Source organism: Brassica oleracea, chromosome C2, assembly GCF_000695525.1.
Source record: "Brassica oleracea var. oleracea cultivar TO1000 chromosome C2, BOL, whole genome shotgun sequence".
NCBI lineage: Eukaryota > Viridiplantae > Streptophyta > Magnoliopsida > Brassicales > Brassicaceae > Brassica > Brassica oleracea.
In genome coordinates this window covers 51,655,678-51,671,536 of record NC_027749.1, presented here as the reverse complement: position 1 = coordinate 51,671,536, position 15,859 = coordinate 51,655,678, and the positions used below count along the sequence as shown (strand labels likewise).

The 15,859-nt window shown below is 32.3% G+C and overlaps 2 pseudogenes; one reads left to right on the top strand and one right to left on the bottom strand.

Annotated features, from left to right (window-relative positions):
* Window positions 1-396: 396 nt before the first annotated feature.
* Window positions 397-1,902, bottom strand: LOC106327571 (annotated as a pseudogene).
* Window positions 1,903-5,494: 3,592 nt separating this feature from the next.
* LOC106327569 lies at window positions 5,495-7,436 on the top strand (annotated as a pseudogene).
* The last annotated feature ends 8,423 nt before the right edge of the window (window positions 7,437-15,859 follow it).

Here is a 15,859-nt window from a genome sequence, read left to right as displayed (position 1 = left end):
ACTTCCCCTCCAAAAAAGGACCCAAAATCACGGTTCACTGAAATGAAAACATGTAATAACTTGTTTTGTGAACCAATGAACCTCTTCCTGAACCGAATCCTGTTGCTGAGTTTCGCAAGGAGAACAAGATCCAAGATTATTGGAGCAGCTAAGAGAAAGACCTCACAGGTATTGTGCATCGTAATTGTTTTCACATTGAAAAGTGAAAACGGACAACCTGTTTCCAAGTTTCGTCATTTGTGGGTTCAATTAAATATGAATGATTGATGCTTGAATGAATAACATTTGCTAGAGTACTTCTACAACGATCTTTTCATATGGCGTTAAAATCACTTAGCAATACAGTGTGAATCATAATATAAATAGTTTTCTAATAATTTTTTTGGCAGTATAGCCAGTGAACATAAACACAAATGTGCAATATATACAATGAAATTCATTTTTCAAATTATAAAAAAAAAATAACAACCACCAAGGGATGCAAATAATCATCTAAGCAAAGAATGAGAATGTCTAATCAAGCTTTGAAGAGTTTGGGTGCCTTGAGCTTTGTTTAAGATATTCTTCATATTCTGTGCCATCTGTATATTATATAAACAAGAACACTTTAAACTGAAAAATAGCAAAATCTTAGTAATATGAATGTGTTATAACTTAAAAGGAAGAAACTCTATTACCTTCCCGAGACTACTACCCTTCGTGTAAGGCATTGCTTTTTGGGCTATTTGGCGATGACTTCGACTTCTTGTCCTGATCTTTGAAGAACTTTGCCACTTTCCCTCTAATTGATTCGGAAGTGTAGATTCCTATATAGATATGTACAATATATATATAGATGTGTACAATATATATATATATACAAAGTTATTTGATATGTATAGGTAATGTAAAAAGAATAAATAAAATTTAAGACAAAAGATAAGAGAAGAATTCTGAGGATACGACATACCAAGAAAAGCACTGTTGAGGACCTCTAAATTCATTCGAACATCGTCAAGACTCCTGCAATTATCAACATATATATGTAATAAGATTATCTTACAAACAACGTCACATTAAGACACACAAATATGATTAAGGTACCTGTGTTTTTGCACTCCAAGACTAAAATAGGCAGCCAAACTTGCCATCTACAACAGAATATGAAGCAAGCTTGATAAATGGATACGTTTGTTGTTCTGAATAGATTGATGTGTCATAAATTTTTAAATCTTATATTGATATAGTTGATAATTTTACAAAATATATTGTAATAAACAGAAGGATTTGTATTTGTTTAAATACTATAATATTTGTTTTTTTTAACTTTATATAATATTTGGTTTAAGAGATGTAAATTCACTTTTATCAAAATAAAAATTGTATACTATGATTCTTATAATAAAGCCTTATATTTCTTTAAAAAAAGCCTTATATTTCTAATCAATCATCTTTTTGAAATATGACATAGGATTTGCATGGTACCTTCATGTTGCCAGCTCTTTTGCCAAACTTGTCACTTAATAAACCCAAAGAATCAATGATCCCTGAGGGTTCAGGCGCAGCTTTACCGATCTCAGCAAAAGCTTCTTTAATCCTAACGCAATCGAATCTTATAATGTTATGACCTGCCCAAATCCGACCATTCAACAAACCATAGATCTTCTCAGCCACATCTTCGAAACTTGGTGCGTCTGTGACCTTAGCCTTCGTGATTCCATCTAACCTAGACGATCGTAATGAGGCCACTGACAGGTCTTTGGGTTGTATAAGCGTTGTGAAGCTCTCTAGCTCCTCGAGTTTTCTTGGACATACGATGATGGCACCAAACTCTAGGATGTGAAAATGTTGTCCTGTTTTGTTTGGTACGTTAGTTTCTAGATCAAAGAATACGATTCCGTTGGGAAATGTTTGGATCTCCATATCAATTTTTGTTTTTTTTTCTTATCGATTTGTAAATCAAAAGTATGTGTATATATATTTTGGATTTTGGGGTTTATTACCTCTGATATAAGCTAACTGTATGTTCGTGTTGGAGGTTACTTTGATGGTTATTTAGCTTCATGGAGAAAATTTTGCTGTGCAGGGTACGTAAGAATCTTTGCTTTTTCTTTATCCAAACCAAAAAATAGGGTTGTTAATGAAACAATAGGGAAATTTATAGGATCAGAGAACTTTTAGTTCACTAGAAATATGAAACAACTTAGTTTAGTTTTGAGAAGAAGAATGTAGTCATTTTTTTATGAAATGTAATCTGTACTATGAAACATCCAAACGATATGGTAATAATGGGCTTTAATTTGTTGATAACACAAAACGATACTCCCTCCCTTTTAGAAAAAAGTATTTTAAAAGATGATTTTTATATTTTCAATGTACAACTTTTATGAATTAATAATGATTATAATTGTAAACTTCAGAAAAATAATTGCATTTATTAAAATTTTACTCTTTCCATTTTTTTAATAGATAACATTTTAGAAGAAATTTTATGTTCCAAATTGGATGAAATTTTCAAATTTCTATGTAAAATTTATTAACAAGTTAATGTTATATAACCAAAGATAATATACATTTTATTTTATTATTGATTGAATTGTGGTTAGAGAAATAATTAATAATATTTTTTTAAAAAAATAAAAAAATAATTAAAACGACTTATATTAAAAACTGAGGGGGTATTAGTTTAGAATTATGGAAAATATATTTATAACTACAGTTTAATATGTTGTATTTATATATACAAAAATTTTAAATTATGCATCATTTTGAAATAGATGAAGTGTATTATATTAAGAGACATTTTTGTGCACCAAGAGACCTAGGAGTCTGCTTACTAAAGGATCTTTGCGTGACGTTTTCTAGGGACTTTTTTATTTTACCAAGTAGTTGAATGGTGATAGTTAACAAATGATACTTAGGCTCCGAATGTTTTGTGCGGGATGGGAAGAACGCAGTGTGGGAGAGATAATGAATTACCATTCAACTAAACTTTTTGATTTTATTTTGTTTTAAAAAATAAATAAAAAAACAGAAAATAAAGTGTGGGATGTAATTGTACTTTGCACCCTCAATTGACAAGATGGTAATTAGGTGTGATTAGGTGTGGTTAGAGATACAATAATACATATAAAGTTTTTTTAATATTACTTTTAATTACTAACATATATATAAAAATACAAATGCATTCACTTTACAAAAACTAAAGTTTAAGTGTTTATTATTTGGGTAATAAAATTAACTTTGGTTACACTAGTATAATTTTTTAATTATAAAAAATATAATTTATTTAATTTTGTTTAAAGATAATATACACAACTTTGGCAGTCTTTATATATTAAACAAAAAACGTAAATATAATTTGACGGGTTAAGATATATAAGTTTATGATAAATAAAATATTTATTTAAATCATATTTTTATCATTAAATTTTTAATTTATAAAATATAAATATTATTATATGTATCCCGCTGAAGTTATTATAGATTTTACCATCATATACTGTTTTGATTGCTTTTTAGATGAACTGTAGTTGTCCTGCAGTATGCATTTCTCTCGCATAAACCGCACTTAAACCGTACCTCAATACCGACATAATTTTTCAGATACATATTTTGCTTAAATAATGGCAGAGACATGAAGATTCAACACATAAGGAAAGACTGATTTTTATACCGATTTGGATGATTTGGAAACAGTTGAGGTAGCAGATGAATGTCATATGAGGCAATAATAGATAATATTGCAAATATGTTATGAGAAAATCAATAAAATAAACTTATTTTCTGATTGTAATTTATTTGTACTTTAAAAATATGTAAAATATATTTATAATATCAAGTAGAATATTTTAGTTTATATTTTTTTAGCACTATTTAGTTTATAAACACCATTCAAGCATTTTTCCGTATTTTTTATTATTTTGGTCACCATTCACATATTTTTTTAAACTGCTTCTTTTAGACTAAGCGCACTTGTCCCACAGTATGCGTTTCTCTGACATAAACCACACTTAAACCGCACCGCATTAACCAATCCGCTTGTCCCGCACCGCCCAACCCGCTGTTACCATTCGAAGCCTTAATACCATGGTGCATCATTGATTTCACTTATATTTTTAAAATAGTAACCATGAGCAAGCTAATCAATTAATGCTTGTACTTGGTTGAAACGATTTTCTTGAGTCCTTGACCCTTATAAGCTTCAATTGGACCAAAACCATTCAAATTTGATCTTTTATTGTTAATAATTATTTGGAATTATGTACATCTAGCAAATTTCACAAATCGTGTAATGTTATCGCTTTAGTGATTCGATCCACCAAGGATGCCCTTTTTTAAAATAGTCTTTAACTTTAAAGCTAACACAATCAGAAGTTTTCAAAAACACGAGCGTGAAAATATGTTTTAGTGGGATTAAAAACACATTCTTAACAAATCGTATCGGAGATTAATCGTTGTTTACATAGATTGAGGATTAATAAATTTATAAATGTCCCAATTTAGTTAGCTGCTCCAATTTTATGAAACTTAATATTAAGAGTATAACTATTATGGGATTGCTAAAGCAAAAGTTGAAAGCCGTGTAGAAGCATCAAACACACTCGACTTTTATGACTTGAAAAGTTGATGAGGTACATATGATATTCTATTCTATTTATTTTGTTGAGAAAAGTCGAAATTTTATACGGTTTTAATATGCCTTTTTTTCAAGAAACATATCACAACATTCGATGAATACTTGATACCTTTAATGAATAATTCAGTTCAAAAAAAAACATTCAATGAATACTTGTAATGTTTGATTTTAGTTTCAGATTGGGACACCATGGTTTGATGGAGTAGAAGGTGTTACTCAATGTCCAATTCTTCCTGGAGAAATCTTCACATACCATTTCGTCGTTGATAGAGTAAAAAAAAAATCATAAACTCGCAAATTAATTATCAATCCTTCTTTATTTTTGTATGTTAATTTTGTGTTACGTTTTTATTTTATTGTAATTTGCTCTGTAGCCTGGGACATACATGTATCATTCACACTATGGGATGCAGAGATAATCTGGATTAATAGGAATGATTCGATATATATGTATATCAAACAAAAAACAGGTAATATTTTCATGTGAATCTGAAATTGAAATCTCTATAGATACATGTCAGTATTGTATAAAAACAAGAGTATTGACACACAAAAAAAGATCTATTGTAGTTTATTTAAAAAATAAATTAAAAGAAATAATAAATATCCAACCGTTGGATTATTGTACCGTTGGATCTCTATTATTCCTTTGAAATAAATATCTCCTCCTACAGAAATACTAATACTTTTCTAAAGGAAATATTTATTCAACGGTACAATAATTTACTGCAGGAGGAGATATTTATTTTAACGGTACAATAATTTATTGCAGGAGGAGATATTTATTTCAAAGGAATAATAGAGATCCAACGGTACAATAATTTATCTATAAATTTCTCAGTCTCCGTGCAGTTTGATACAACTCTTGAACGGATACATCAGCCTCAAGGAGCACAATTTTTTTCAAGAAACATATCACAACATTCGATGAATACTTGTAATGTTTGATTTTGGTTTCAGATTGGGACACCATGGTTTGATGGAGTAGAAGGTGTTACTCAATGTCCAAATCTTCACATACCAGTTCGTCGTTGATAGAGTAAAAAAAAATCATAAACTCGCAAATTAATTATCAATCCTTCTTTATTTTTGTATGTTAATTTTGTGTTACGTTTTTATTTTATTGTAATTTGCTCTGTAGCCTGGGACATACATGTATCATTCACACTATGGGATGCAGAGAGAATCTGGACTAATAGGAATGATTCGAGTTTCTCCTCCAAGTACAGAACCTGAACCGTTTACATACGATTATGACCGGAGCCTTTTGTTAACCGATTGGTATCACAAAGGCATGTCCGAGAAAGCGACCGGTTTAGCATCCATACCCTTTAAATGGGTTGGTGAGCCACAGGTGAATGAATCTCCATATAAGTCAGATTCTTAGTTTTTGAGCGACCTAATTGTTTTTTTTGGATGTTGAAATATCAGTCGCTTATGATACAAGGAAGAGGAAGATTCAACTGCACAAACAACCTGATGACTCCTCAGCGCTCGGAAGCTGAAGTATATAACGCTTCACACGCTGACTGTTCACGTCTTGTCCTCACGGTGATCCCCGGGAAGACATACCGGCTTCGTATTGGTAGCTTGACGTCTCTCTCTGCTCTCAGTTTCCAAATCGAGGTGACCTAGCTTGTAATGCAAGCAACCATTTTCGTTCCATTCTGTTTTTATGAGTGAAATTGAACTTCAGGGACATAACTTGACGGTAGTCGAAGCCGATGGACACTACGTTGAACCATTCACTGTGAGGAATCTCTTCATATACTCCGGAGAAACTTATTCCGTGCTTCTCAAGGCAGATCAAAACCCTAGCCGAAACTATTGGATCACCACAAGCATCGTTAGCCGTCCAGAGAAAACTCCACCAGCAACAGCTGTACTCAACTACCACCCGAATCACCCACGTAAGCATCCTCCGACGCCGGCATCCTCCAATTTTCGGCCGGCATGGAACGACACGCGCCACCGTCTTGCACAAAGCGTAGCAATCAAGGCACGTAAAGGATTCTTGCACGCGCCGCCGGAGAATTCGGACAAAGTGATTGTGCTCTTGAATACACAGAGCAAAGTTAACGGATACATGCGGTGGTAGGTCAACAACGTTTCCTACCAACACCCTACAACGCCATACTTAATCGCATCAAAGCATAATCTCACAAACGCATTTGACTGGCGTTTCACGCCGCCGGAGAGTTACGATTCTAAAAGCTACGACATATTTGCCGTACCCTCAAACGCTAACGCCACGATGAGCGACGGTATCTACCGCTTGAAGTTCAACTCCACTGTGGACGTGGTTTTACAGAACGCTAATACGATGAGCGTTAACAATAGTGAAACGCACCCGTGGCATTTACACGGTCATGATTTTTGGGTGCTTGGGTATGGTATAATCTGGTCGACCCGATTATGAAAAACACGGTTGCGGTACAACCGTATGGCTGGACCGCTCTGCGTTTTAGAGCGGATAATCCTGGCGTTTGGGCGTTTCACTGCCATATTGAGTCGCATTTTTTCATGGGAATGAGGATTGTGTTCGAGTCTGGGATCGATAGGGTTGCTAATTTGCCTTCTTCTATCATGGGTTGTGGTCAGGCTAAACGCTGATGATATGTTTTATTAAATCTTTTGGTAATTTTTGTAAGGCCAAATAGATGGAATTTATGGAAATGCTTTCTTGATCTTCTTTACAACAAACGTGAACAATGTCCAGACCAGAGCTTCCTGTGACAGCAAAAGAGTGTTTAAATGAAGCCAAACAGAGATATAAAAGTCTGAAATGAGTAGAGAAGAGGAATAAGAAAGTAGCTTAGTGAAAAAGAGAAAGTAGCCTCAAGAGATCATGGGTCTCGGTTTCTCTTCTCCCAAGGCCACAACCCTGACGAGAAGGAATATCACCTCAATTTGTATAATGAATCATTGCCTCTTGTGCGTGTTGCAAGACTATCATATAATATTCTATTAGTAGTTACATAAGCCACTTTTCTTCTATATGAACTGCCAATATTAAAACCCTCATCCAAAAGTCTAATACTGTCTACATAGTGAGTTTAGATTCACGTTCGCTCTAGCCGCTTAATTCCCTGCAGACACGAACATTGTGACAAACACCAGAATCCATGGATCTAGACGCCGGTGGCTGGCCGTATGCGTCACCCTCTCTACTGCTCTTTCATTCGTCTACCGTCTTATGATTCCTCATTCTTCATCGTCAACTAAAAATAAACAACTTGGACCACTTTTGAATCCATAATTAATGTAACTGATTTTAATATTCGAAGTTTGTAACTTTTTCTTGAGATTAATGTTTAAGGTTATTGGATTTAAATTATGGGTCACCAATTTCCAAAAAAAAAATGGATCTAAGGTGAACCAAGAAAAGGTTTGGCTTCGTTTTAGCTAATAAGGTTTAAAGCAAGTTACCAAATGATAAATGGAACAGTTAGTTTATAGTTTAAACCTTAACCAAAAAAAAAAACAAACAGAGAAAGTACTTAAAAGAAAACATCCAACTTCTTACAAAAAAAAAAGGAAAGAAAACATCCAACTTAATTAAAAACCAAACCGATAATTCATAAACATTCCTGACATTGAACAACTAACCGAACGATACTTAGAACTTAATTAAAAGCAAATTCCTAACAAAGAAAAGAGAAAACACTTAACAAAGATAACCCACTAAGCCGATGCTTAAACAAAGATAACCCATTAAACCGATGCTTAAAGACCAAGCTTCTTCAATCCCATGAACAACACAACTGCTGCAATAAGCAATCTTGCTTCTTCTTCATCTTCTTTGAGTTTCTCAGCATCATCGGCAAGGTCTTCATAGTCTTCACTCTTTGTATGTTCCGCCTTTCTCTCCTCCACCGGGTGTTTACTCGCCGATTCTGCATTGAGCCTTGCCTTTTCTTCTTCATAAAATTTCTCGGCTTCCTCATCGTCTTTGAGCTTCTGAGCATCTGCAATCTTCGTATAGTACTCTTTAAAGGCTGTCGCTTCCTCCTTCTTCTTTTCCATGCGGTCTTTCCTAGCCGGTGCCGGATTCTTCACTTCCTTCGTTAACTCCATTTCTTCGGGTATCTTCACTCCAATGGCAGTTAGCATGAACAGCGTGAGATCAAACTTTGAGCTTCCTAATATGTCACCAAACTCGATTGTTTCTTGCTTCTTCTTCTCCTTACCCTGCAGATTCTTGTTAATCCAAGCGCTGATTTCTTGCTTTTTGTCTTCCTTTGAGAGGTTAGCAACCGTTTTCTCAATGAAACTCTCCACTTCATCTCTTTTTCTCTTAAACAGCCTCCTCTCACGTTTTGTTATGCCAACACGGAGGCTAGACCTCTTTGAACGAAACGAAACGGTTAGTGGCTTTGTGGAAATGGGAAACGGAAAATGATTCAACAAACTCAAAGATGAATTCATCTTGAGAGGTGTGTGTGGGAGAGAGTATGAGAGTGAGAGAGAGAAAAAGCAGACCTAATGAAAATGTATGAATTATAGACGATAAGTGATATTTGACCTCAGAGGTAAAATTAGATTTTTTTCACCTTGGCTTTTATCAACAGTAAAAAAGAATTATAGACGATAAGTGATACTTTTTGGCTTGTAGAGTTAATATGACTTTTTCTCAGAAAAAAAATATATTAATATGACCAAACCAGAAAGTAGGAACGTAAAGTTTTCTAGCATGTAAATTTCCGTTTTGGTGAATGTTCTGGAAATATAATTTGTTTTTACTTTAATAACATAAAAGAAGAGACCATACATAATCTGACATGATTGCTTGACCATCTATAACTTCTTACATTTTAAGAGTTTTGTAATGATATTAAAAATAAATAAAATTTAAATGTCACTGTTTTTTTTTTGTAACACTTAAGACATCATGCCATGTGTTACACTCGGCCCCGGGCAGACATATTTCCGTGTGGAAACTCAGCTAGTAATGCATAATGTCTTTGCTCGTGTAGATGGACTTACTTGATAAAGTTATATATATATATATATATATATATCTGTGTCTATTATATGTAATCCAAAATGTCTTACCAGTGAAAAAGTTATCTTTTTTAGCAACATTAAAAAAAAAACGTTATCTAAATTTGGATATCTATTTTTTTCACTGCTAAGACATTCTGGATTATCTTTTTTTGAGCAACATCAAAAAAAAAACACGTTATCTAAATTTGGATATGTAGTTAGCATTAGTTTTGACTTTTGAGTAATACTTCAGGAATTTAAAGTATAAAACAACTAACAAGAATCGATACTCGAATGAAAAACATGACATTAATACTCCCAGAATATTTTTTCTCAAAATATAAAACAAAATATTTATACATCAGTTAACTAGTTTAAATTTCGATAAATCACATAAGTACTAAGTCCATATAAATCCAACAGATACTCATATTATTGTTAAAATACCCCAAAAATATATTAATTTTTGCAAAGTCTTTATATATATATGACCTGTAACATAATTCCAATTAGTCATAGCCTAGGCACTGTGCGTTCTACTTTCTATGAGTTTTCAAATTAGCATGTTGTGGATAAACTAGTATTATATATATAATTTTAAATCACACACATAAATCATGTGCAGTAAGTAGACCATAATATATAAGTATATACTCACCGTGCATATAAAACTGATTCAAGAATTTAAGTAACAAAATTGTCGACAATAAAATGGTCAGTCATCGATATGATGCTCCTCATGAGTGCATACTTATATAAATGGTGACAGTATGCATTATATGGTGTGCCATATGTGGATAAATTTGTCCTTTTCTTTTCCGAATCGTTTTATTGGACAAAAAGTTTTTTCTAACACAGTAGTTCGTGTGTGCACCAAAAAAAAACACAGCAGTTCTTGTACCCTAAACAACATCGAATGGGACCATGCACATACTAAGTTAAATGATCACATAAACTGTCTGTCCATCAACAGTTTGCGATGTTATTTGATATTAACTAATATTAACAAAAATAAATGGTTTGAGCCGTTTAGTAGTGTGTTTAGAAATAATATGAGCTCCTCGCTGCTCAGTTTTACGAAACATATTTATATTTCTATGAACTTGTTTAGCAATTAGAAACTTTTAATATATGAAAGACCCGGTTTTATACTGATAGAATTCAAGGGATATACTTTTGTTTGGCTTTTTAAAATATAATGATCAGATTAGAAAGTAGGAACACAAAAGTTTCCTTACTGGTGAATTTCTTGTTTGGTGAATGTTTAGAAGTATTATTTATTTTGTAGCTCTCTGACGTGATTGATTGACCGTTTATAACTTCTCTGACCGATTTTAAATTTTTGTAGAGATAAAAAATAAAATTTTGAATATATATTACTTTTTGGTCAAATGAATATATATATATATTACTATATCTAACTTTATCTATCAACGTTGTGTTGACAGTCAGTGCCATGATTTACATACATTTGACCCTGGGCAGACTCGTGTCAGTAAAGCATCTTTGCTCTGCCCATGTTAATACAGTATATATACATATTCATACGTTAGTGTGTTATTTTATAATCCAAAATGTCTTCTTTTTTTTTTTTGAAAAAAATCCCAAATGTCTTAGTAGTGAAGAAACTAGATGATGTTAGTTAAAACTGGAAACGTAACTAGTATTGTAGTGTTTAAAAAAACCAGTATTTTGAGTAACAATTCAGGAATTAAGGTAACAAGAATCGATATTACATAAAGAAAAACCAGGCATTTTCGCATTGATAGTTTAATATCCCTGCGAAAGAATACTTATCTATGTATATGGTCCCAAAGATGATTACCTTTTGAGGTGGCAGCTATAGTTATATATAATTTGTCTCTTCTTTTTAGAAACATCTTTTATTGGAAACGATCGATATCACTATATATTGTGCCCTAAACAACATCGTAACGGTACAATGTACTAATACATTAAATGATGTTATGAAACTATACATCAATAGGTTATAATAATGTTTTATTATCATTGATTGAACATCAATAAGAAAATAAAATGGCTTAAGCTGCTGTTTAAGCTGAGAATGATAAGAGGTTAATATCGTTACGATTATAGGGGGCATAAAAGAAAATATCTGAAGATGGCAAGTAAACAAGCATTTTCCTAAATGCAGATTGTAGTCTTCTTTTTCTTTAAAAGGTCTGTATCGAATCAAAGTTTTTACTATATTCACCGGTGAACAAAAAGAAAACTTGATGAAAATATTTTAGATTATTTCTTTAATCTAGTTTTTATTGTATTTTTTGGGGAAACTATTTTTGCAGGTAAACTTTAAACAAACTATTTATATATCTTTAAAAATGTTTTAGTTTCTACAAATCTGTAAATAGCAAGCATATCTAAATGTACATATAATCGTACGTACAGATACCCATTAAATTGTTGAAATGCCCAAAAAAATTATCATTTGATAGGTTTCAGCAAAATTGTGGATTATCATATAATTCCGATAGTCATTTTCTCTTTAGTCATGATAGTACTTTCGTCGATAAGTAATGTGTTTTATTTTCTGTTGTCTTTCAAATCAGCATGTTATGGGATGGACGATCAATCGAGCATGATGTATTTTTAAATCACACGCATAAGTCATGTGCAGTAAATGAACCACAATATACAGATACAGTCACTAAGCATATAAATTGACTCAGGCGTTTAAAGTAACAAAAACGACAATACCAAATGATAAACATTGATATGATACACCATATGAGAGAATACCTATATTTTATTAGGCCTATATTTTATGCATATGGTGACAATACACATAGGCCTGGGACGGATCGGATATCCGGACAATTTTAAGGTATCCGGATCCGGATCCTTATCCGGCGGATCCATAATTTTACTATCCTTATCCGGATCCGGATTTGGATCCTTAAAATAAATAAAAAATAATATTAATATATATATATATAAAATATTAACAATAATTTAAAAAATATATATATAATGTCTTTAATTATTTCTATGTATAATATTATAAAATTTACATAAAATTTATATATATTATTATAAAAATGAAAATATATTAAATAAAATTAATTTTTATATATAGATATTACTAGTTTTGAAATATTTATTAATAAAACTTACGGATCCGGATATCCGGACTTAAAAATTAAGATATCCGGATCCGGATCCGGCTTTGACGGATCCAACATTTTATTATCCGGATATCCGGATTTTCGGGTCGGATCCGGATCGAATCTCGGATCGAATCCGGATCTCGGATAAAAGTCCCAGGCCTAAATACACAGGTATAGGGTTGTACCATATGTGGATAATATGTCCTTTTCTTTTCGAAACTATTTTATTGGAAAACTAATATTTTAACTCATTAATTCTTGTGCCCTATATAACATCGTATCACATGAGACCATCCATGCACATAATAAATTAAACGATCACATGACAATTTGTAATGTTATTTTATGATGAAGGGAATATTAACAACATTAAAGGCACTATATAAGCTTTTCAGTTGTTATGAACACATAAATGTTTCATGAAATAGCCATTAATACCTTCCTTTAAGTTTTTGAAAACCCTGAAAAAAACTGACACAGTGCGCTGTTTTGGACAGACAGAAAATCATGTTATATATATTCTTTGCTTTTAAATGTGAACCATGCTTGAAGAGGACAAAAAAGTTGATGACAGGGTTCTTTCATTAACCTACAATTTATCCAGATCTTATTAATTTTGTTCGGAAAACTCCTATGTTAATTTTAAACAAACACTCTCTAATTTTGCTTATAAATATTTTTTACAGCTTTTCAAAGTAAAAAAAGAATTATACTACTAATTAGGGAAATTAATATAGCGTAATATGCGATGGTCATTAACTGGAACGTAGTGTTATGTTAATGTATTGAATAGTGTTTAAACGATTAAATTTTGAGTACTAGTTAAAATTTAAATGGTTAAAAATATTCAACAGAAATATAAATAGGAAAGTCGGTCTTAAACGACGACCTATAACATGGATGACGGAATTTATTAGGCATGGACGTTCGGGTACCCGTTGGCGTTCGGATCGGGGTTTTCGGGTTTTCGGATTTTCGGGTTTACACTCCTATGTCCCATACTAAGATTTTCTTAGTACGGATCGGGTTCGGATAATAACACTTCGGGTTTCGGTTCAAAATTGTATTGCGTCCTAAAACCCATAAAGTAATCATATATCGTACGGATTCTGGTTATATTGGTTCGGTTCGGATATAACCGAAGTAAAAAACAAAACTTTTGGAACAAAACATAAAAAAAACATCTAAATTAAATAAAAATTAATCAATCACACATAAAATTGGTAAAATAACAATAAAATGTTAAATCAAACGTGAAAACAAACATCATTTGTAAACAATATGTATATATGTATTGTCTGTCTTATAGAGAGTAGCCTTTTTATTTCAATGATCAAATTATAAAATACTTATTTATAACTAATCGTGTACTTAAAGCATTTATTAAGATTTTAATATTTATTATTATATATCATATTACCACAAATATTTAATTTAATAATTGAAATATTTATGTATATTTCAAAATATTCATATTGACTATTAATTTCGAATTTTTCGGGTTACCCGTTCGGGTTCGGTTAATAACACTCCGGGTTCAGATATTTTTTATACCATCCTACAAGACCCGTTCGGGTATTTTTATATTTCGGGTAGGATAACGGATCGGTTTTTCGGTTCGGGTTCGGTTCGGATTTCGGGTTCTGGATTTTATGCCCATGCCTAGAATCTATCTATATATATAAATATATATATAAAGTATGGTTTGCTCTCTCCTGGGGCATGCCACCTATGATTCCACGTCATAAAGTCGTGCTCCGTGGTGACGACACGTGTCCCTGTCATAAAATCTTTGTTGAGTTTTTGTTTAGATACGAGATGGGTCTTGCTGTTGGGTTTTTGTCTTAGGTTATTTAGGTTTTAATGTACAAAAGGCCAGCCCATTTGTGAGCTATTCTTCTCACGACAGCTACCAGTTAGGGTTCACCTCCTCTCCGATATCTGAAAAGCTTCAACAACAATGGTGACTTCTGATGGGTTTTTTTTTTTGCGGTAGATCTTCATGGAGAATCTCTCATCGAGCTCAGTTCGTTTCGTGTATACTGGGATTCTTCTCTTCCTAAACGTTACGGAATGCATTGAATCATTACCATTAACAAATTTCTTAACTCTTCGATCCACTCTTCCTCATTCAATGCATCTGCACTCTCTTCGAAGAGATGCATCTGCAACTATAAAAAGGGAATCCTTCATACCGTAAACATCATCCTAAAAAAATTCTCTCTTTGAGATCTTATAAGGTTTTCAATCTAAGAAAGTTTAGATTTTTATTGGTTTCTTGATATTCTCCTTCAGTTAATTTGTTTGTTTCTAATTTACATTCTTATGCTCTTTGAGTTACTGTTGATTTCTTATAACTTGATCGTTTATGATTTTGCAGAATCTTTCAACTCTTATGCCAAAAGATACAGTTTTGGATGTTCTCAAAATCTTAGTTGGTAAGGAATCCATCACCTAACACAGTCTTTTTGATTTCTATAGGCTCTTCTTATATGTTGTTTTATAAAAGTAAATGTTTCCTTTTCGCTGTGGATGTAAAAATACATCCGATTCTCATACACTACAAAGCAAGAAATGTAATCTACAGACATCAATTTCTTATCGTCTTCTCTTTTTAAGAGAAGTTAATAAAGGATATGTTTTTGTGGTCTTTTATGAGATTAGTTCTCTGCAAGACATTAATGGTTTGATGGTTATGACGAGAACTCAATATGAATGCGGTATAGGAAAAGTTGTCTGGTAGGGTGCTTAAAAAAAGTTCAGAGCTGGGTTTTATTATCGGTAAGTATAACAAGTTGCTTAGCTTCAAGTTCTTTCTCGAAAGCACACTACTTTGTTCATCATCGTTAAAGCCTATATTAACATTTCAAACTTCTCTTTAAAGTGAAATTGTTATAAACATGGTTGTTGGAGGTGAAGTAACCACTCTCAAAGGCCTTGAAGAAATCAGCGGCATTATCATCACAGAGATGCTAATCAATGTATAGTAGATTTAATCTATGATAAAATCTGTTTTCTAATTTTTGTTGATTGGCTTAGAATGTGTTTTCATTGTGCAGGTTTCTGAGAACTTACAAAAAATTTAGGACTCCTATGATCTGAAGAATACTATCAAAATTTGTTTGAT